The sequence below is a fragment of the Halichoerus grypus genome, chromosome 9 (assembly GCF_964656455.1).
Source record: "Halichoerus grypus chromosome 9, mHalGry1.hap1.1, whole genome shotgun sequence".
Lineage (NCBI taxonomy): Eukaryota > Metazoa > Chordata > Mammalia > Carnivora > Phocidae > Halichoerus > Halichoerus grypus.
In genome coordinates, this window is record NC_135720.1 from 96696963 (window position 1) to 96721733 (window position 24771).

Sequence of the window (24771 nt, forward strand, 5' to 3'; positions counted from 1 at the left end):
CCTTGCCTTCATGGAGGTCACATTCAAGGAGGAAAATAACAAGCTCATACCAAATGAAAAAGATAATTTTAGAATATGATAAGTACTATGAAAGCAATAAAACATCATTTTAAGTGGGAGTGGAGGCACTTTGCCTATGGTTGTCTGCTATGAGAGCATCTAGCCTACATGTGTCTATTAAGCATTTGAAATATGGCTACTCCACATGGACATATGTCATAAGTATAAAATACACACTGGATTTCAAAGACTTGGTACAGAAAAAAAAGAACGTAAAATATCCCGATCATAATTTGTATATTTATTACAAGTTGACATGATATTTTAAACATATTGGATGCAATGAAGTATATTATTAAAATCAATTTCACCTGGTTCTTTTTACTTGTTTTTAATGTAATGTAAAATTACATGTGTGGCTCATATTTGTGACTCCCATCATCTGTCCTTTGAATGTTACTGATCCAGATGGACCAAGGAAAGCCTTTCAAAAGCAGAGACCTCAGTGATGAGAGAGTTAACCACAAGAAGATCTGAGAGATGGGCTTCCCCAGGAAGAGGGAACTGGGGGAAACTCACATAAGATGGACTGTGACTCTCGACCTTGGGGAACAGCAAGGAGTGGTGGAATACAGGAGTGTTTCCCACCCAAATCATTCAAATCCAAAATGTTTAAACACTGTGAAGAATAAGAAGTGAGTAGGTTCGATGGGTAGCGGGAGCCGAGAGCGGACCCCAGAGAGCCCTGAGCAGGCTCGCCGCGGCTGCCGGCCTAGTTACCGTCACACCCCGGGAGGAGCCGCAGCTGCCGCCGCCGGCCCCAGTCACCATCACCGCAACCATGAGCCGCGAGGCCGAGACCCAGCAGCCGCCCGCCGCCCCCACCGTCAGCGCTGCCGACACCAAGCCCCGCAGCGGCCCGGGCGGCCTCACATCAGCGGCGCCTGCCGGCAGGGACAAAAACCTCATCGCAACGAAGGTTTTGGGAACAGTAAAGTGGTTCAATATAAGAAACGGATCTGGTTTCATCAACAGGAATGACACCAAGGAGGATGTATTTGTACACCAGACCACCATAAAGAAGAATAGGCCCAGGAAGTACCTTCGCAGTGTAGGAGATGGAGAGACTGTGGAGTTTGATGTGGCTGAAGGAGAAAAGGGTGCGGGGGCAGCAAATGTGCCAGGCCCTGGTGGAGTTCCAGTGCAAGGCAAGGCAGTAAACGTGCAGCAGACCGTAACCATTATAGACGCTGTCCACGTCGCAGGGGTCCTCCAAGCAATTCCCAGCAGAATTACCAGAAGAGTGACAGTGGGGAAAAGAACCGGGGATCGGAAAGTGCTCCCGAAGGCCAGGCCCAACAGCGCCAGCGCTACCGCGGGGGACGGTTCCCACCTTACTACATGCGGAGACCCTATGGGAGTCGACCACCGTATTCCAACCCTCCTGTGCAGGGAGAGGTGATGGAGGGTGCTGACAACCAAGGTGCAAGAGAACAAGGTAGACCAGTGAGACCGAATATGTATCGGGGTTAGAGACCACGGTTCCGCAGGGGTCCTCTTCGCCGAAGACGGCCTAGAGAGGATGGCAATGAGGAAGATAAGGAAAATCAAGGAGATGAGACCCAAGGTCAGCAGCCACCTCAACGTAGGTACCACGGCAACTTCAATTACCGACGCAGACGCCCAGAAAACCCTAAACCACAAGATGGCAAAGAGACAAAAGCAGCCGATCCACCAGCTGAGAATTCGTCCGCTCCCAAGGCTGAGCAGGGCGCGGCTGAGTAAATGCCGGCTTACCATCTCTACCATCATCCGGGTTAGTCATCCACCACAAAGAAATGAAGATGAAATTCCAGCAATAAGAAATGAACAAAAGATTGGAGCTGAAGACCTTAAGTGCTTGCTTTTTGCCCACTGACCAGATAAATAGAACTATCTGCATTATCTATGCAGCATGGGGTTTTTATTATTTTTACCTAAAGACGTCTCTTTTTGGTAATGACAAACGTGTTTAAAAAAAAAAAAAAAAAACCTGGTTTTTCTCAATACACCTTTAAAGGTTTTTAAATTGTTTCATATCTGGTCAAGTTGAGATTTTTAAGAACCTCATTTTTAATTTGTAATAAAAAGTTTACAACTTGATTTTTTCAAAAAAATCAACAAACAGCAAGCACCCGTTAATAAAGGTCTTAAATAATAATAAAAAAAGAAAAGAAAAAAAAAGAATAAGAACTGAGTGCCTGAGTTGTTTTCTACCTTGGTCACCCTGCCTTTAGATCCTACTGTTCCCCACCCTTAAAAGAAGTAAAAGTACCCTGCATGGGAAAGCCAGATCGGCCCTGTCAATTCAACCAGCTCGGCTGAGCAGTGGGCAACACTCAGCCCTCCCTCAAATCCAATCACACAGCCAGAAAATACTAGGAGAATTTTTCTTCTCATTTCAAATCCCATGTTCTTTCCACTTAGCCTGTTTGGGGCAACAGATCCCTTTGAGAATCTGAGGAACACTATGGGCCAAATCTCCCTCCATTATTACCACCACAATATGCCCACATTAATGCCACATATAATTTAAGGGGCTGAGAGGTCCTCCTCCAAAGCCCACTTATGAACCCCAGACTGAACTCTGTGGTATAGATATCTGGCTCCCTTCTATGCACCAAAACTATAACATGGAGATAATGACATCAGTTTCCTTTACATCACTGAAATACTGTGAGGACCGAACGACATGATGTTAGTGAAACTGCTGTCTGAATATAAGGTATTACGGTTACATTCAGCCAGGATTTAAGGGCCCATAATTGTAGTGCTAACGCCTTGCAGGGATTTTTTTACCTGAAGATTTACCAAGATTTGGAATTAGAGATTTACCAAGAAATGGAAGAGCCCAAGTAATTTTCAAATGATATAAGAAATTTGGGGGAATCTATTCTAGATCAGTGTTTCTCAATACTGCCTGTATCTTAGAATCACTAAGAGAACTTTTTAAAAATTCTGATGAAATAGTACAACCCCTGAGAAGGGAATAAGTAATTTCTAGAAAATTTGCATGTGGCTTCTGACCCAGGAACCCTACTTCCAGGACTCAATTTCAAAGATGTGATGGTAAATTTTGAAAAGAAGGTGAGTACAAGGCTATTCATTGCCTCACTATTTCCAATAGCAAAAGCCTGGAAACAACCCAAATGCTGAGAGAGAAAGGATTAACATGCTTAAGACCGAACCTTTGCAGGCTAGTTTTCCAGAAAAGTAGTGGGCCTCCTGTGACTCTCCCTGGAAATCTCTGTGGCCCTGTGCTTCAGGTGATCAATTCTAGTCAGTTTAAATCTCAGCACCCATCCCCCCCATCCTAATGATGCCAGAGTCAGGGCTGGAACTCAATCCTGAACACTTCTGTGGAAAATCCTGCCAGAAAGCCACCTCCAAGAGGTTTAACTACATGGCTTGGACCTCAGCCCCCTGATCACTGTGGGAGGGCTGGTGATTCTCCTAACCTGAAAAACTGATGTGGCAGGATCAGACCAGGAACTAGGAGATGCCTCACTATATTGCAATGGCATCCAGTCCTGATGATGGAGGAGGAGTCAGTGCTTCCCCCATCTTTTAACTTAAATGCCCCATGGCACAAGAAAGGGACTCTGGGGTTCAGATCCACCTAGGATAGACAAGGAGAGACTAATCCTGTAAGTTTTTCCTAGTGAGTCCTGTGCTAGCAGGCCTGATATGCACACTACTTGATCATTTGCCCATTTTTACACTCAGCTGGTACAGTGAGCTGGCATCTGGCCAGACAGTCACTATAACTTTCTGGAAAATAATCAGTAGATCGGAATCAAAGTCCAACTAGGGGGTAGGACAAATCTCCCTCAGGTAGCATCGCCAGCTGTTGGGATGGTTAGTCACTAATTGTACGTGGGAATCTCATGAAACCTCAGCAACAGAAGACCCAGAGGGTAAAGACTTCTTGGAATAGAATTATTTTGTTGTTAGTAATAACCTGGCAAGAGAGTTTCTGAGGAAGGAGTGGCTCCATTGAAATGAAGGCTGAACCAGCACCTGATACTAGTACCTTTCTATAATCACCGAAGAATGTTTACCTTGGGGTGCCTGGGTGGCTCCGTTGGTTAGGCGTCCAACTCTTGGTTTCTGCTTGGGTCATGATCCCAGGGTCGTGGGATCTAGCCCCAAGTTAGGCTCTGTGCTCAGCGGGGAGTCTGCTTGGGATTCTCTCTCTCCCTCTGCTCCTCCCCCTCCCCCTTATGTGCTCGCTCTCTCTCTCTCAAATAACAAATAAATAAATCTTAAAAAAAAGAAAGAAAGAATGTTTACCTTATGCCTGAACACTTAGTACCTGAGATGGAGGGGTGTTAGAAAAAGGCACAGATCACCCTAAAGACTGGCATAAGGAGGCTCCCAAAATTATACTCCCTCCCTTTTAGAATAACTAGTAAAATAGGCAAAATGAAACAAAAGAACCTGACTTTGTACTTTGCCTAGTTCCATTAATCCATTGAGAAATTGCAAAATGGTGATAATCTAATTCTATTATTCCTTTTTCATTTATTAGAATTTTTTCATAAAGAACTTTTCTTCATCTACTTTTTTTACATCTTGAGGTACCATGCAGGAAAGGCAAGAAACTTCCAGGCTCATTTCCTGTATTTCCTGTCCCAGATTCAACCCATGTATTTCTCCAAAAAAGTTTTGGTACTTTTTGGTGAGAAATTATGTTTACAAACTATAATATGGGCTTACAGGTGCTTATTGCTTCTAGGCTGTTTTTTTTTTTTATTTTTTTATTGTTATGTTAATCCCCATAGGCTGGTTATTTTTTATATGCCTTTTTTTTGTAAACAGAGTTAGGACAAACCTATTTTTTTTTAAAGAAGATATATTAGGATTTTATTCTGACCTTTCCAATGCAAACTTAGGGTTAAAAAGGTTTTATATACTTATCTTGTTTTATGTTTGTACCTGTTTTTTGTCTCCTGAAAACTTAGTTCCTTATGACATTAGCATAATCAGTTTGCTCTACCTTACCTGCCAAGATACATCCTCTGATCACAGAGAAAGACAACCAGACTTGACATGCCCAGTGATGTGAAACAACAGGAAATACACACATCATCACCTAAGAAATATCCTTGCTAAAAATTCCAACCTGACGGGGTACCTGGGTGGCTTAGTCATTAAGCGTCTGCCTTCAGCTCAGGTCATGATCCTAGGGTCTTGGGATCGAGCCCCACATCGTGCTCCCTGCTCAGTGGGAAGCCTGCTTCTCCCTCTCCCACTCCCCCTGCTTGTGTTCCCTCTCTCGCTGTGTCTCTCTCTGTCAAAAAATAAGATCTTTTTAAAAAATTTAAAAAAATAAAAATTCCAACCTGAATATGAAGTAGACCTAATTATTGATTTTCTCAAAATCAGGAAATAAAGTAATATGATAGGACCATATGGATGCAGTCCGCAAAGTTCAAAATGTAAGGAGTTTGGGGAAGATGGTGGAGTAGAAGGATCCTGAGATCACCTTGCCCCCGCCGCCCCCCACACACACACCAAGATAACAGCCACATTTATGCAACTAACTCAGAAAATGATCTGAAGCCTGGCAGAACAGACCTTCCACAGCTAATCATAGAGAGAAGGCCACATTGAAAAGGGCAGGATGTGGAGGCACAGCCAAGAACCAAACCCCCAGTAAGATTAACAACAAACAAGAGTGACATCCCAAACATGGAGAAGCGAGAGGATCAGAGCCCACCCCAGGCACTGGAGACCCACACTGGGAAGACAAGTCTCTATAGTATCTGGGTTTGAAAACCAATGGGGCTTAACCCAAGGAGCTTTAGTGGGCCTTAACTCCAGTAGCTTTTAAAAAACAGCAAGCTTAACTCCAGGAGAGCTAGAGGGTGATAGGAAACTGAGTCCCTGAGCTTAAAAAGCCTGAAAACTCAGCCTGAGACACAGCACAGAAGCAGCAGTTTGAAGAGTACATGGAGTATACATTAAGGAGATTTACTGACTAATCTTAATGCTGGAGGGGCGGGGATCTTTAAGAGATTTCTCCTGGATCTCAGCAACAAAAAAGCTAGCAGGCTCCACTTCTCTTCCCCTCCCTCAGCCTAGATACCAGGACACTTGCTTGAGCTAGAGCTGCACTATCCATCTACCTTGCTAGCATCTACCCTTGTTTCCCTACTGACAGTCCCACTCAACCCTCCCACCTTGGTAAGCACCCATCCAAAGCTGCTCTTGCCCTGCCACACCTTGTAGGCAGCCCTTGCAAGACTCAACACTACTCAAAAGTGACTCCTGCCCTGGGAAGAGGGGGAGATAGCCACAGACACCAGCATGCCTGAAGTTCCAGCAGTCCAGCCTCTCAGCTGGCTATGCAGGGAACAAGCCCTGCCCTCCAGGGCACCCGCAACTATGGCAGAAAGGCTAACTGCAAATAGCTAGGCTGCCTGCTAGCCCCAACCACCAATAATCACACGGTGACCTCAGACAGCCCTTTCAACAGTGTTAGGACCAAACCCCACCTAGTGCACTCAGAGCAGCTCATTTCAGCCAACTGAGCTAAAGGCAAATGGAGCTAAGCCACAACAGGAGGGTGCATGCAGCCCACACTGGGGGCACCCCTGGAGCACCAGGTTCTGTTGACCTACAAGGGGATTGCATTATGGGGCATCACAGGACCTCTTCCATATAAGGCCACTACTTTCAAGACCAGAAGATGTAGCTGTAGCTATTACATCCCTAATACATAGAAACAAACACAGAGGGTTAAACAAAATGAGGAGACACAAAAACATGTCCCAAATTAAAGAATAAAACAAAACTACAATATAGAGCTACATGAAAGGGAGATAAGCAACATGCCTAATAAAGAATTCAAAGTAATGATCATAAAAATATTCACTGGACTTGAGAAAAGAGATGATGAGCTCACTGAGAACTTCAACAGAAATAAATATAAATAAAGAACCAGTCACAGATGAAGAATTCAATAACTAAAATTAAAAAGACACTAGAGGGAATCAAGAACAGATTAGACGAGCAGACGAACAGATCAGTGATCTGGAAGACAGCATAATGGAAAGCAACCAAGCTGAACAGAAAAAAGAATAATAAAAAATGAGAATAGGTTAAAGGAACTCAGCAACATCATCAAACATAATAACATTTGCATTATAGGAATCCCAGAAGAAAAAGACAGAGAGAAGGGAACAGAGAGCTGAAGGGGCACCTGGGTGACTCAGTCGACTGAGCGTCCAACTCTTGATTTCAGCTCAGGTCATGATCTCAGGGTCATGAGATTGAGCCCCATGTTGGGCTCCATGCTGGGCATGGAGCTTGCTTAAAATCTTCCCTCTCCCTCTCCCTTTTCCCCTCCCCCCACTTGTGTGTGCATGTGTGCACATGATCTCAAAAGAAAGAAAGAAAGAAAGAAAAGGGGACAAAAGCAAAAAAAAGAAAGGAAAGGAAAGGAAGAAAAGAATAGCTGAAAACTTCCATAATCTGGGAAGGAAACAGACATCCAGGTCCAGGAATCACAGAGCTCCAAACAAGATGAACCCAAAAAGGTCCACACAAAGACACTTAATAATTAAAATGACAAAAAGTAGTGATAAGGAGAGAATTTTACAAAGTAGTGAGAGAAAAGAAAACAGTTACATATATAAGGCCATCAGCTGATTTTTCAGCAGAAACTTTGCAGACCAGAGAAAGTGGCATGATATATTCAAAGTGCTGAAAAGTAAAAACCTACAACTGAGAATACTCTACTCAGCAAGGTTATCATTCATAATTGAAGGAGAGATAAAAAGATTCCCAAACAAAAAAAGTTAAAGGAGTTTATCACCACTAAACCAGTCTTACAGGAAATGTTAGATGGAATTCTTTAAGTGTAAAAAAAAAATGCTACAAGCAGAAGGAAACTATGGAAGGAAAAAAATTCACCAGTAAAAGCAAACATATAATAAAGGCAGTAGATTAATCACTTATAAATCACTCATGGAGGTTAAAACAAAAATGCAGGAAAATCAATTATCTACACAAAATAGTCAAGGGATACAAAAAAAAGATGTAAAAAATGACATTGTATATATAAAATATGAGACAGGGTAAAAATTTAGAGCTTTTAGAATGTGCTTGAGTTTAAGTGAACATCAATCTAATATGGATTGCTATAAATATAAGATGTTATATATGAACCCAATGATAACCATAAATTAAAAACCTATAATAGAGGGGAACCTGGGTGGCTCAGTGGGTTAAGCAGCTGCCTTTGGCTCGGGTCATGATCCCAGGGTGCTGGGATAGAGCCCCACGTTGGGCACCCAGCTCAGCAGGGAGTCTGCTTCTCCTTCTCCCTCTGCCCCTCCTCCCCACTTGTGCTCTCTCTCAAATAAATAAATCAAATCTTAAAAAAAAAAAAACCTATAATAGATACACAAAAACTAAAGAGAAAGAAATCCAAGCATAACACTAAAGAAAGACATTAAAGAGAGCAAAAGAGGCAAAAAGGAACAGAGAACTACAAAAGCAACCATCAACAACTAGCAAATGGCAATAAGTACATGCATATCAATAATTATTTTAAATGTAAATTGGCTAAATGCTCCATTCAAATGATATAGAGTTATGGAATGGATGAAAAAACAGAACCCATCTATATGCTGCATATAAGAGACTCATTGTAGACCTAAAGACACATACAGACTAAAAGAGAAGGGATGGAAGTGGAAAAAAAAAAAAAAAAGCTGGGGTACCAATACTTAGATAAAATATACTTTAAAACAAAGACTATAATAAGAGACAAAGAAGGGCAATACATAATGATAAAGGGATCAATCCAACAAGAAAATATAACAATTATAAATATCTATGCACTCAACATAGGAACACCTAAGTACATAAAGAAAAAATTAACAGATATAAAGGGAGCAACTGACAGTAATACAATAATAGTAAGGGACTTTAACACCCCACTTATAGCAATGGATAGATCATCCAGGCAGAAAATCAACAAGGAAACAGTGGTTTTGAATGACACATTAGACCAGACTGATCTAACAGATACAGAACATTCCATCCAAACACAGCAGTATACACATTCTCTGCAAGTGTACATGGAACATTCTCCAGGATAGATCATATGTTGGGCCTCAAAACAAGTCTCAATAAATTTAAGAAGATTAAAATCATATTATGCATCTTTGCTGACCACAAAAATATGAAACAAGAAATCATTTAAAAGAAAAAAATCTGAGAAAAATGTGGAGGCTAACTTGCTACTAAACAACCAATGGGTCAACCAAGAAACCAAATAGGAAATCAAAAAAATACATGGGGACAAATGAAATGAAAACACAGCAGTCCAAAATCTTTGGAATACAATAAAAACAGTTCTAAGAGGGAAGTTTATAAGAGGCCTACCTCAAGAAATAAGAAAAATCTCAAATAAACAACTTAACCTTACATCTAAAAAGAGGTAGAAAAGAGCAAACAAAGCCCAACCTATTTAAAGGAAGAAAATAATAAAGATCAGAGCAGTAATAAATGAAATAGGGACCAAAAAAAAAATTACTGAAATCAAGAGTTGGTTCTTTGAGAAGATAAACAAAATTGATAAACCTTTAGCCACACTCATCAAGAAAAAAAAAAAGATGACACAAATAAGTAAACTCAGAAACAAAAGGGGAAGTAACTTATATCACAAATACAAAGGATTAAAAGAGACTTATGAAAAATTATATGCCAACAAATTGGACAACTAGAAGAAATGAATCAATTCCTAGAAACACAAAGTCTTCCAAAACTGGATCAGGAATAAATATAGTATCTGAACAGAGTGATTACTTGTAATAAGACTGAATCAGTAATCAAAGACAAAAACCTCCCAACTAATAAGAGTCCAAGACTCTTATGGCTTCATAGGTGAACTCTACCAAACATTTAAAGAATTAAAGCCTATTCTCAGGTGCCTGGGTAGCTCAGTCAGTTAAGCATCTGCCTTTGGCTCAGGTCATGATCCCAGTGTCCTGGGATGGAGTCCTGCATCAGGCTCCCTGCTCAGCAGGGAGTCTGCTTCTCCCTCTCCCTTTCCTACACACTCTCTCTCGGTCTCTCTGTCAAATAAATAAATAAAATCTTTAAAAAAAAAAAAAAGAATTAATACCTATTCTTTGCAAAATATTGCAAAAAAGAGAGAGAGAGAAAGGAAAGCTTCCAAATTTTATCTGCAAGGCCAGCATTACCCTCATACCAAAATCAAACAGACACAAAAAACAAAACAAAACAAAACAAAAACAAAAACAAGTTACAGGCCAATATAACCAATGAACAAAGATGCAAAAATCCTCAACAAAATATTAGCAAACTGAATTCAACAATACATTTTAAAGATCATTTGCCATGATCAAGTGGGATTTATTCCAGGGTTGCAAGTGTGGTTCAATATGCACAAATCAATAAATGTGATACATCATATTTCCAAGAGAAAGGATAAAAACCATATAATCATCTCAATAGATGCCAAGAAAGCAGTTGACAGAATCCAACATTTGTTCATGATAAAAACTCTCAAGAAAATGGGTTTAAAGGGAACATCCTTAAACAGAATAAGGACCATATATGAGAACCCACAGCTAACATCATACTCAATGGGGGAAAAACTGTTCCTCATCTTAGAGGAACAAGAATGCCCACTCTCACCACTTTTATTCAACAGGTACTGGAAGTCCTAGCCACAGCAACCAGATAAGAAAAAGAAATAAAAGGCATCCAACCTGATAAGGAAGAAGCAAAACTGTCACTATTTGCAGATGACATGATACTATATATGGAAGACAGTAAAGACTCCACCAGAAAACTATTATAACTGAAAAGTTAATTCAGTAAAGCTTTGGATACAAAATTAATACACAAAAATATTTTGCATTTCTCTACACTAATAATGAATTCCATTTAAATACCATTTAAAATTGCACCACCCCTTCCCCTACTCGTGCTCTCTCTCTTTCTCTCTCTCAAACAGATAAATAAAGTCTTCAAATATATATATATCTCCATCCATTAGTCTCAGGAGCAGGAAACATAACAGGCTTTCATAACACATAGAAGATTAAAAAAAAAAAAAGACTAAAAAATAATAATACACAGAAGACAGAGACCCAAACAAAATGCCAAGACAGAAGAATTCACCCCAAATGAAAGAACAAGAAGAGGTCACAGCTGGGATCTAATCAAAACAGATATAAGTAATATGCCTAATCCAGAATTTAAAGAAACAATCATAAGGATACTAGCTGGGCTTGAGAAAAGTATAGAAGATACCAGGAAGTCCCTTACCATGGAGATAAAAGACCTAAGAACTAATCAGGCAGAAATAAAAAATGCTATAACCAAGATGCAAAACCAACTAGATGTAATGATCACAAGATGGAAGAAGCAGAGGAACAAATAAGTGATACAGAAGATAAAAGGATGGAAAATAATAAAGCTGAAAAGAAGAGGGAAAGAAAAATATTGCATCACAAATGTAAACCTCGGGAACTCAGCAACCCTATAAAGCATGATAACATTCACATCATAGGAGTCCCAGAAGAAGAAGAGAGGGGAAAGAGGCCAGAAGATTTGAGCAAATTATCCCTGAAAACTTCCCTAATCTAGGGAAGGAAACATATCCAAATCCAGTAGGCACAGAGAACTCCCATCAAAATCAACAAAAGCAGGCCAACACCAAGAAATATCATAGCAAAATTTGCGAAATAAGGAAAGAATCCTGAAAGCAGCAAGGGAAAAGAAAACCCTAAACCTTAAGGGAAGACAAATCAGGGTGGTAGCAGATCTAGCCAAAGAAACTTAGCAGGTGAGAAGACAGTGGCCTAATACATTCAACATGCTGAATGGGAAAAATATGCAACCAAGAATACTTTATCCAGCAAGGCTGTCATTCCAAATAGAAGGAAAGATAAGGAGTTTCCCAGACAAACAAAAACTAAAATAGTTCATGACCACTAAACCAGCCCTGCAAGAAATATGAAAGGGAACTCTTTGAGTTGGAAAGAAAGACCAAAAGGAACAAAGACTAGAAAGAAACAAAGAAAATCCCCAGAAACACTAACTTTACAGGTAATACAATGGCACTAAATTTATATCTATCAATAATCACTCTGAATGTAAATGGACTAAATGCTCCAATCAAAAGACATGGGGTATCAGAATGGATAAAAGAACAAAACCCATCTATATGCTACCTACAAGAGACACATTTTATTTTTTTAAGATTTTATTTATTTATTTGACAGAGAGTACAAGCAGGTAGAGCAGCAGGAAGAGGGAGAAGCAGGCTCCCACTGAGCAGAGAGCCTGATGCGGGGCTCAATCCCATGACCCCAGGATCACGATTTGAGCCGAAGGCAGACACCTAACTGACTGAGCCACCCAGGTGCCCCAAGACTCATTTTAGAAAGAAAGACACCTGTATATTGAAAGTGAGAGGATGAATAATGATTTATTATGCTAATGGACATCAAAAGAAAGCTGGAGTAGTCATACTTATATCAGAAAACTAGATTTTAAATGAAAGACTATAACAAGAGATGAGGAACGGCACTATATCACAATAAAGGGGTCCATCGAACAAGAAGATCTAACAATTGTAAATATTTATGCCCCCAACTTGGGAGCAACCAAATATATAAATCAATTAATAACAAACATAAAGAAACTCACTGATAACAGTACAATAATAGTAGGGGACTTTAACACCCCACTTACAGCAATGGACAGATCATCTAAGCAGAAAATCAACAACGAAACAATGGCTTTGAATGACACACTGGACCAGATGGACTTAACAGAAATATTCAGAACATTTCATCCTAAAGCAGCAGAATACACCTTCTTTTGTACTGCACATGGAATATTCTCCAGAATAGAATACATACTGGGTCACACACAAATCAGGCCTCAACCAGTACAAAAAGATGGAGATCATACCACGCATATTTTCAGGCCACAACACGATGAAACTTGAAGTCAATCACAAGAAAAAATTTGGCAAGACCACAAATACATGGAGATTAAAGATCACCCTACTAAAGAATGAATGGGTTAACCAGGAAATTAAAGAAGAAATTTTAAAAATACATGGAGCAAATGAAAATGAAAACATGACAGTCCAAACCTTTGGAATGCAGCAAAGACAGTCATAAGAGGGAAGTACATAGCAATGCAGGCCAACCTCAAGAAGCAAGAAAAATCTCAAATACACAACCTGACCTTACACCTAAAGGAGCTAGAAAAGGAACATCAAATAAAGCTTAAGCCAGCAGAAAAAGGGAAATAATAAAGACTAGAGCAGAAATAAATGATATGGAAATAAAACAAAAACAACACAGTAGAACAGATCAATGAAACTAGGAACTTTGGTTCTTTGAAAGAATTAATAAAATTGATAAGCCCCTAGCCAGACTTATCAAAAAGAAAAGAGAAAGGACGCAAATAAATAAAATCACAAATGAGAGATCACTACCAATACCATAGAAATAAAAACAATGATAACAGAATATTATGAAAAATTATATGGAAACAAATTGGGCAATCTGGAAGAAATGGATAAATTCCTAGAAACATATGAACTACCAAACAGGAAGAAATAGGAAATTTGAACAGACCTACAACCAGCAAAGAAATTGAATCACTAATCAAAAATCTCCCAATAAACAGAAGTCCAGGGCCAGATGGCTTCCTAGGGGAATTCTACCAAACAGTTAAGAACAGTTAATACCGATTCTTTTCAAACTGTTTCAAAAAATAGAAATGGAAGGAAAACTTCCAAACTCATTCTAGAAGGCCAGCATTACCTTAGTTCCAAAACCAAAAACCCCACTCAAAAGAATTATAGGCCCATATCCCTGATGAACATGGATGTAAACATTCTCAACAAAATACTAGCAAGTTGAATCCAACAATACATTAAAACAATTATTCACCGCGATCAAGTGGGATTTATTCCTGGGTTGCAAATGTGGTTCAATATTCACAAATCAATCAATGTGATACACCACATTAATAAAAGAAAGGGCAAGAACCATATGATCCTGTCAATATATGCAGAAAAAACATTTGACAAAGTACAGCATCCATTCCTGATAAAAACCCTCAAAAAAGTAGGGACAGAGGGAACATACCTCAACATCATAATGGCCATTTATGAAAGACACGCAGCTAGTATCATCCTCAATAGGGAAAAACTGAAAGCTTTTCCCCTATGGTCATGAACAAACAGAGATGTCCACTCTTACCACTGTTATTTAACGTAGTACTGGAAGTCCCAGCCTCAGGAATCAGACAACAAAAAGAAATAAAAGAATCCAAATTGGCAAGGAAGAACTTTCACTATTTGCGGACAACCTGATATTCTACGTAGAAAACCTTAAAGACTTCACCAAAAAATTGTTAGAACTGATACATGAATTCAACAAAGTCACAGGATACAAAATCAATGTACAGAGATCTGTTGCATTTCTAAACACCAATAATAAAGCCGCAGAAAAAGAAATCAAGGAATTGATCCCATTTACAATTGCAACAAAAACCATAAGACACCTAGGAATAAACCTAACCAAGGAAGAAAAAGATCTGTACTCTGAAAACTATAGAACACTTATGAAAGAAATTAAAGAGAACACAAAGAAATGGGAAAACATCCCATGCTCATGGATTGGAAGAACAAATATTGTTAAAATGTCTATACTACCCAAAGCAATCTACACATTTAATGCAATCCTTATCAAAATACCACCAGCATTTTTTTATAGAACTAGAACAAACAATCCTAAAATTTGTATGGAACCCCAAAAGACCCCAAATACCCAAAGCAATCTTGAAAAAGAAAAGCAAAGCTGGAGACATCACAATTCCAGACAGGGAACCATCAAAGTCCTAGAGGAGAACACAGGCAGCAACCTCTTTGACCTCAATGGTAGCAACTTACTAAACATGTCTCCAGAGGCAAGGGGAACAAAAGCAAAAATGAGCTATTGGGACTTCATCAAGATAAAAGACTTCTGCACGGTGAAGGAAACAATCAACAAAACTAAAAGGCAGCCTATGGAATGGGAGAAGTTATCTGCAAATGACATAACTGATAAAGGGTTAGTATCCAAAAATCTATAAAGAGCTTATCAAGCTCAACACCCAAAAAACAAATAATCCAGTTAAGAAATGGGCAGAAGACATGAATAGACATTTTTCCAAAGAAGACATCCAGATGGCCAACAGACACATGAAAAGATGCTTGATATCACTCATCAGGGAAATACAAATCAAAACCAGAATGAGATAACATCTCACACCTGTCAGAATGGCTAAAATAACAACTCAGGAAACAATAGATGTTGGAAAGGATGCAGAGAAAGGGGGACCCTCTTACACTGTTGGTGGGAATGCAAACTGGTATAGCCACTCTGGAGAACAGTATGTAGGTTCCTCAAAAAGTTAAAAATAGGTGTGCCTGGGTGGCTCAGTCTTTAAGTGTCTGCCTTCAGCTCAGGTCATGGTCCAGGGGGGAGGGGGTCCCTGGGATGGAGCCCCGCATCAGGCTCCCTGCTCCAAGGGAAGCCTGCTTCTCTCTCTCCCACTGCCCCTGCTTGTGTTCCCTCTCTTGCTGTCTCTCTGTCAAATAAATAAATAAATAAATCTTTACCCAAAAAAAAGTTAAAAATAGAACTACCCTATTACCAAGCAATTGCACTACTAGGTATTTACCCAAATGATACAAAAGTACTGATTTGAAGGGGCACATTCAGCCCGATGTTTATAGCAGCATTATCAGCAATAGCGAAATCATGGAAAGAGCCTAAATGTCCATCCTTTCATTTTCATTTTAAAAATAGTATGTATTAAAAATAATTCAAGGGTGCCTGGGTGGCTCAGTTGGTTAAGCGACTGCCTTTGGCTCAGGTCATGATCCCGGAGTCCCGGGATCGAGTTCCACATCAGGCTCCCTGCTCAGCGGGGAGTCTGCTTCTCCCTCTGACCCTCCTCCCTCTCATGCTCTCGGTCTCTCATTCTCTCTCTCACAAATAAATAAAATCTTTAAAAAATTTAAAAAAAATAATTCAAGTTGTATAGATGTGCATAAGGTAAAAAGTAAAAATCTCTGCGGCCCTTGCCTGCCCTCACTTCTCTCCTTAGAGCTTTCATACCCATTATCTGTCAACAGGTTTTCTGTGCCCTTAGAGGATTTGTATATGCAGGAAGAGGCATATATAGTATTACTCTTCACACATCCCCCCCCCCACATGGAATCATGATGTATATGCCTTTATGTAATCTAGTCTTTTTCATTTATTTAAAAAAAAAAAACTTAGATACATTCCTATGTCAGAACATAAAGAGATGCCTCATTTTTTTCAGCAACTGGGTGGAATTCTCGTTTGTTCTCTTGTTCTCTAATTTATCTCAGTGGATTGTTTCCAACTTTCTGCCATCGCAAAGGCTGCAAACCACAGCTGCCTGTAGTTCAAGGGTTTCTCGGGCCAGCAGTTATGTGATTGATGTTCACGGCATCAGAGAAGACCAGCTCAGCCCCTGCATGCTGCCCTGACTTCACGGAGGCTGCATACCCTTGGACTGGTGGGGTCTTCACACATCTGGCTTCACCACCGATTTCTCGGGTAAGACGATTTCTCTGAGCCCTTCAGCTATAGAGCCATTTCTGCGGTTGGCCAGAGTGTCTGCTGTTGTCAGGGCAACATGTACACACCTGTGCTGTGTTCCCTTCTAGTTTGCACCGAGTACAATATTGGAGAATACTGATATTTGTTATGCTCTGTTACAGCATCTTTCTCTGTCGGGACATGAAGCACTTTTGAGCCAATGCTACCCAGAAAAACAAAAGTGATTGAAACAAGAAATTTTGAAAACATACGCTTTTTTGTCTAAATTAACCATGGAAGTACATAATGCTTACAATTGGCAATTGAGCGGACATGGGGCATGGATTTGGTAATGGCGGCAGCGGACATTATAGCCAGTTTCGTTCGGCTAAGCAGGAGCATCCTGCTTAGGAGTAAGGGAGTAAGGCAAGGGAGTAAGGCAAAAATGGATTTTTTTGAATTTTTGAACTTTTCTGAATTTTCAGATACTTGTCTTTATCGACCTGCCTTGCTTAGAAAATTCCAGGCATCGACAAAGCTCAGAAATGTTATTTCCCTCTTTCCAGCTGAACCTGATAAGAACTGATCACAGTGACCACTTCCCTATGGTTTCTAGAAACACAGTCACACAACTGAAGTTCTAGGTCTGGGCTCTGCTGAAGTCACCACGAGCAAAGTTTCAAAAAAGAAAAAAATGTGGAGGAGATGGTAGGTGATTCCCTTAATTTCATACTCCCTGAATGCACTAGTCTCCACCTGTAGCCAATACTGTGGGTTTAAATAAATAGGACTACAGCTACTGGGGATTCTGAGCATCTGACCAAATGATGACAAATTCTCTCAAAGTCATTTTTAAAGCCTGCATTTTTAAAGCCCATGTTTAATAGGATAGCCTCTGGTCAGGTCAAAGTCTTAATGAAATTCACAGCTCCTGGCATGACCTATCCTGCAGAAGAGTAATCAAATTATACATTAGGCTATTAAAGTGAAAGCTTATGCAGTGGGATACTTTAATCAGAACTGGAAAAGTGGTGTGATTCCCTCCTTCTGGGCATTTGCCTTATTAATGAAATGTGGCCAAAGGTCCCATGCTGACCAGACACAAACGTCCAGATGTTGAGTAAATGTGTAACAGGAGGGAAACAAAGACAACTCCAAAGGTGACCGGGGTGCAAAGGATTGGTTGTTTAAATGTAAAACACACAAAATCTGCTAAGCAAAATTAGAATGAAAAACTAGGAATATGTATATGTATTTCTAGCTAAGATATATATGCATAAATTGTGTTTTTATAAACAAAAATAACAGGAAGGAAATAAAGCATCACTAGTGAGTTATGATGGGTAGTTTTGGTCATTTTCTTCAAACTTTAGCATTCTATAATTCAACTTTTCTACAATGAATCTATATTAGTTTTATATACCAAAACACATACAAAAAGAAAGTAGTTTTTTTTTAACTAAACAGACGCTCAACCCAAACAGCTGGAATCAGTGTATATTTAAAAGCAAAAATAAATAAATTTTAAAGATTAAAACATAAATAAAAGCAGAATTCAACACTCCCTGCTATAGAGACCCTATCATGATTCTTAGCCAAAGCTTATTGGGATGGGGCAGAGGCTTTGGCCGAGAGATTGTGGGAAGTCTAGTTTGGCTCATGTTTCCAATAACCCTCCTCGTTCTGAGACCAGCAAAGGCAAGCGAAGACAGGTGCTCCTGCTTGATGGTTAAATGATGATCAAATTGAAATCAGTGACTCGGCAGCTCTATTAGGAGGACACAGAATCACACCTCCTGACCTCAGTCTGCAACTGATGATCAACATGTCATTAGAAGCCCGCCTCACAATTATTAAATAAAGCAAAGATGCTGGGGGCACCTGGGTGGCTCAGATGGTTAAACATCTGCCTTCGGCTCAGGTCATGATTCCAGGGTCCTGGGATCGAGCCCCACATCGGGCTCCTGGCTCAGCAGGGAGCCTGCTTCTCCTTCTCCCTCTGCCTCTCTCCCTGCTCATGCTCTGTATCTCTGTGTCTCAAATGAATAAATAAAATCTTTAAAAAAAAAAAAAAATAAAGCAAAGATGCTGAAAATAAAACAGTTTTTCTTCTCCAACAAAGAAAAAGAGCCAAGAGAACCATGGACAAGACTCTTAATTCTTCTGATCCTAGAGATGTGAAAAAATATTGCCAAGCTGGAAGACAAGAAGCATCTGGTTATTTTGCAAAGAGAAAAGTCGACTACAAAAAAACAAGGAAAGGACATAAAGGTACATGGATTGAAGCATTCTTGGTCAGAAAGAGCAGGAGCTGATGTAGTGTTTGACACTTGCTGGAGTGTGTGTCTAGTCTACTCTGAGGCAATGGTTGAATATTTTAAGGAAAAGTTAAAAATACACTATCTGTATCAGGCTCTACCAGGCATGAACTTATAGAGACATCTATGTATGTGGAAGGAAATAACAGCCAGTTTACCGCACAACCTGGCTATCACATACCACTTACTGAAGAACCTACCGCTGGTAGGAAGAAAACGCATCTTTGTTTTTATCAAATAAACTCAGGAAAATATTACTAAAAAAACCTATGAGTTTCAAAAGAGGTTTGTCCCAGTGCTTACGATGTCCACTGCAATGGGTTTTTTTTTTTTTAATATTATTTATTTATTTGAGAGAGAGAGCACCTGAGCATGAGGGCTGGGGGGGGGGAGGGAGGAGGGGGAGAAGGGCAGAGGGAGAGAGAGAGGGAGAGGGAGAAGCAGACTCCCTACTAGGCAGGGATCCTGACACGGAGCAGGATCCCAGGACCCTGAGATCATGACCTGAGCTGAAGGCAGACATCTAATCCACTAGGCCACCCAGGTGCCCCAACTGCAGTATTTAAAAAGGCTGCCCTCATCAGCCAAGTTGCCTTGGGACTGACCAGCCTAAAGAAAGCCTAAACCATGGTGTTTCCATCAGAGTGTTCAGGAGCAGAAGAGACTGCCTAAGTATGTACACCTCCAGTCTGCAAGTGTAGACTACAGTAAGTTGAAATCTGCCAAATCATCTTTGCCCATCTTTTTCTTAGCTGTTTATAGGCATGGATTTTCACTCATGCATCTGTTGCGGAACGTCATCAAAAAGACATGATTGCCTATTGACCTGTGAGCCAGACCCAGACACTCAGGGGTTTCCCCACTTCCCCTGTCCTTGGGATGTGGGTTCTGCTTGCCTTTCCTGCTCCCAGAGGCAGCTCCAAGGACACAGCCTTGAGATAGTGATGTGGTTATTGAGAACATTGACACTGTATACATGACTGTCCAGTTAAGGCCACCTTATAAATTTTAAGATTTGGCTGGTGGGTGTGAGCCACAACTATGCGGTACGATGACTATTGTATTATTAGATTACCAATTTTTCTTTTCTGAAAATACATTTGAGCATCACATCTGGAGAAACTACAACTTTAAGGGAGCCAATCTCATTTATTTTCCAAAGATGGAAGCAAAAACTGGATTACCCTCATTATGCCAAGTGGTCATTATTGGTTGGGTTTGTTGTTTAAATTTTGTCAAGAAAATAATCCCATTTCATTCATTGTGACTTTGGGGTCATTAGGAAAGTAGGGATGACTCCTGGTTCTGATAACCTGTGTGCCTCTCTAACTTAAAGCCATGTGAGAGGCTCCATTCCCAATTTCTGAGTCAAGCTGAATTAACCCCAAGCCGGGGCACAGGAAACTGTTATTTGCAAAGATTACTGTTACCAATGAGAAATAGGTACACTACCTAAATTTCCTTTAGAGAAAAACTATCCACTTACAAAAAACTGCCTTGGCAAATCAGTCCTGGTTTGACTAATCATTTTGGCTTTTTAAATGATGAGTGTTACACAAGGTGGACGCGCGATGAGCCAACACAGAACTGTGGATACATATATGTGTTTATAAGCTATTAGAACAGACCGTGCTGTGTACAGAATGTTACTTTGAAGCAATATTTGCAAAACATGCAAACTTCTGTATCTGTATTTGGAAAAAAATAAAATCGGTTTTTGTTGCTCAAGAAAATTTTTTTTTTCCTCATCTTGCTGCAATCCAAGATAAGCCTTGTATGCACCTTCCCTTTGCGTAATAAACCTGCCACCTACAAACCTGCAGTGGCCTCCAGTTTCCTCCATCTCTCCCTGCCCTCTGAGTACAGAGGCTGGTTTCAGATTTCACCAGGGAAACTCCAGGATGGTGAACCAACAGCAACCCATGCCATCCTCCCGGAAGGAATTCACCAAGCTTTTCATAGTCTAGTCACTACACTTGAGTGCACAGAGTCAACATTTATTAGATACTTCTGAACTTGATCATTTCAATGACTATTTTTGACATTTAAGGGGGGAAAATGCCCAATTTCCTCCCCTGAGCTGTTCTAGCAGCTGCAGGTAGGTATTACACAGACCTGTGCTATCAAAGTCTCTTGGGGTTGCTCTCCAGTGCAGTTGAAGATCCCATGGCCATAGCCAACCACAGCCCTTGGAAACATGCTGAAAAATGCTTTTTAATTAAAAAAAAAAAAATGTATCGTAACCATCACAGCTTGCCCTTAAAGGACTATAATCTTTTTCTTCTTTAGGTCTTGATGGCTCCTATACCGCTCTTATGAAATATTGTATTTTACCTTTTATTATTGTTTTTGTATTTCCATCATCAAGCCGAAAGCTCTTTGAGGCAAGATTTGTCTTATTCGTTTTTTTTTCCTTGTCTTACTCATCTTTGTATGATCTCTAACATTTAGCAAGTGGTAGAAACTCTGGAAATATGTGTTGAGATGAATTAAATATAATAATTTGGCATCAACCATATGAGTGATACTGTCCTACGTAATTGGTACAAAATATCCAAAACTGCATTCATTATATCATTCACATCTAGCCATCAAAAGCCTGTTCTTTGCCCTGCATTTTTAATGGCTAATGTCACTAACATCCTCTCAGATACCTGTCTATCACCCTCACCGATTCTCTCCAGCAGCCACTTAGTTGTATTGTTTCTCCTTGTGCAGCTTCTCTTCCCTCTTCTCATTTCTTCTGTCCTGCTATAGGTCTAGTATTTCCTAACAGGCTCTGTGGAAGACCCTACTAATTTGTCTTGGTCCTCCCTGGTGAACCCTTCTCACCGCCACCAGGGAAACCTCACTCATACAGATAACTCTTTATTTTTCTTCTGCAAAAACTTCAAAACATTCTCAGTTACCCAAAACCTAAATGGCTTCTCCAAGGCCCTCTACTCCTATCTCAACCAGGCCTAATTTCCAGCTCATCAGTTCACCAGCCCCACCCTCAAGCAGGCCCTTTGCCATTCTAGGTCTTCGCCCAGACAGTTCCCTAAAATTTCTATTGAAATTCAGATTTATGTAGTGTTGAGTTTAACAGAAAGAGTGACAGGGAGGTACCTGGAACTTCTTCAGCTATCAGCAGTCATGCATTTCTTTAGCTGTAAGACTACAGAAGAACTAAAGCTGGAGGTACTCAACATCTCTCCTATGCTATATACCATGCGGGGATCAAACTCCTCGAGAGCAAAACAATGAATGTACATTTTGACTCTGCAAGGGCAGGGATTTTTGTCTGTTTTGTTCCCTGATTTCCCAAGTTCTTAGAACAGTGCCTATCACATGGCATAAACTAAATAAATACCCATTAAATGGGGGGAAAGCATCATCAGGCATATTGTATATGGGAGAAATTGGAGTCAAGATGCTTTTCATGTGTGCCCGCTCGGTACCTGACAGCGCATGAACCCTGGGGACACAATAGGCATTAGGAAACCATGGCCCACTCTTGAGGAGCTTAGAGCTCATGAAAGGAGACCAGCATCGAGGGGTTATTTGGAATAATTCAAGTGGGGAATCTTTGCTGTTAGGCCTCTGATTCCTCAACTGTCAAGGAAGAAATCAGCTAAGTCTTCTATGGTCCCTGCCCCCTTCTTGTCTTAAACATGCTGTGTATATTTTCCAGACGAAAGCCCCTAGAGGCCTGGGCTGTGCCCTCTCATCCTTGTACCCCCCATAGTGCCTGGTACAGTACCTTGCAACTCATTGTTACTAGTACTTACTTTTGTCATCAAACTGACTGGGCTTCGATTGTCTAATTTTTAAAACAGAAATAAAAGTAGAGGTAAAGAAGAAAAGTTCTCCAAACATTCTATTAAGAAAAGGATACCCCCAATAAATAAATTCTATGATGTGAGGCAACACAGAGAAGAACAGGCAGGAAGGTTTCCACACATTCAGACAATGACTATGCTTTGGGCAATTTCTTTTTTTTTTTTTTTTTTTTAAAGATTTTATTTATTTATTTGACAGAGAGAGAGCGAGAGCAGGAACACAAGCAGGGGGAGTGGGAGAGGGAGAAGCAGGCTTCCCGCCGAGCAGGGAGCCCGATGTGGGACTCGATCCCAGGACTCTGGGATCATGACCTGAGCCGAAGGCAGACGCCCAACAACTGAGCCACCCAGGCGCCCTGCTTTGGGCAATTTCTTAACAACCTTAAGCCTTGGCTTCCTTATATACATACTGTATGAATAATCATACCTACCTTACAAGATCAAGACAATTTAATCAGATAATGAATGTGAAATTACGGGGCACTTTCGTGGCTCAACTGGTTAAGCGTCTGCCTTTGGCTCAGGTTGGGATCTCAGGGTCCTGGGACCAAGTCCCACACGGGGCTCCCAGCTCAGCGGGAGTCTGCTTCTCCCTCTGCCCCTCACCCCCGTTCATGTTCTCTCTCAAATAAACAAAATCTTTAAAAAAAAGTATGTGAAATTACTCCCTAAGTATGAAGAACATTCACTACCATTAGTTAAGACTATTTCCATATGTGTGGTTACAAACCCACTTTGCACCTCCACCACCTTCTTTCCTAACCTAGTCCACCAAGTAAGAGTGTAGAAAGATTTTGCCTTTTGTCTCATAACTTCCCTAGATTTAAACTATTGCCTGTCTCACATGTAGAATTTAAAATGTAGGTAAAAATCGAGTCTATTATTGTTGGAAATATTTGTTGATTAACATGGGGAAAAAATATAAGAAAGTTAGGAAAATAGATTAAACATTATATATACTTTTGGTTCATCGCATTTAGAAAAAAAAATGACATACCAAAAAATAAGGAAATTATTCAAAGAAGGAAAACAAAAGTTCACAAAGACATTTACTGCAAAATTATTTACAACTATAGAGAATCATGGCTTTTGCCCAGCTCTAGTAAAGCAGAATTTATGTAACAGATTCTTGAGTTCACCCCCAGTTTTTTGGATTCAGTAGATTTGGTCCAACACCTACAAATTTGCAGTGGTTTAAGCAATGGATTTAAGCAATGATTTAAACAATGGCTATGGTGCTATTATTAAATGGACATTTCAAAAAAGATAACATAGGGGCAGCTGGGTGGCTCAGTTGGTTAAGCGACTGACTCTTGATTTTGGCTCAGATCATGATCTCAGGGTCCTGGGATGGAGCCCTGCATCGGGGCGGGCTCTGCACTCAGCCAGGAGTCTGCTTGTTCCTCTCGCTCTCCCTCTGCCCCATCCTCCACTCCATGCTCTCTCTCAAATAAATAAATAAAATCTTTAAAAAAAAAAAAGATAATGTAGCAACATGGAAAAACATTGTAATTGCTTAAAGGTTGTAAAAATCTATGTTCATTCAGAACCAAGCAATACGTGGGTTTGAGATTTTATGAATTCTTCAGAAAAAACAAACAGCTGATAGCAGTGGTTTCTGCCCTTCCCGTAAAGGCTTCTAATTAGTGGAGTAGTTACTGGATTTTAGCAAAATAGCTTAATTTGTCAGGAGACAAGAGGACAAGACACAATACAGAACCATGCCATTAATCTCTCATAAAAACACAGAGACGACAGCAACTACTACCAGAAATCGAGAATGCAGAAATGTTGGCATCATGACAATTTAGTGTGCAGATATTATAGTCACACACATATAAGACCATGTGGCTCTCCCAGAACCATCAAAAAAATTAAAGAACTTTGACTTTACCGTTCATTGGTGTTGCTAGATTAAAAGGTTTAGGTATCCTTTTTAATCCCTAAGCACCTTTAGCTGAA

At 40.2% G+C, this 24771-nt stretch overlaps 1 non-coding gene and 1 pseudogene across 1 annotated transcript; one reads left to right on the top strand and one right to left on the bottom strand.

Moving 5' to 3' along the window:
* The first annotated feature begins 724 nt into the window (after positions 1-724).
* On the top strand, positions 725-2209 carry LOC118527394 (Y-box-binding protein 1 pseudogene; annotated as a pseudogene).
* Positions 2210-21055: 18846 nt separating this feature from the next.
* LOC118527418 (small nucleolar RNA SNORA44) lies at positions 21056-21191 on the bottom strand. Its single transcript, XR_004918828.1, has one exon. It is a non-coding gene; the product is annotated as a small nucleolar RNA SNORA44 (small nucleolar RNA).
* Positions 21192-24771: the final 3580 nt, after the last annotated feature.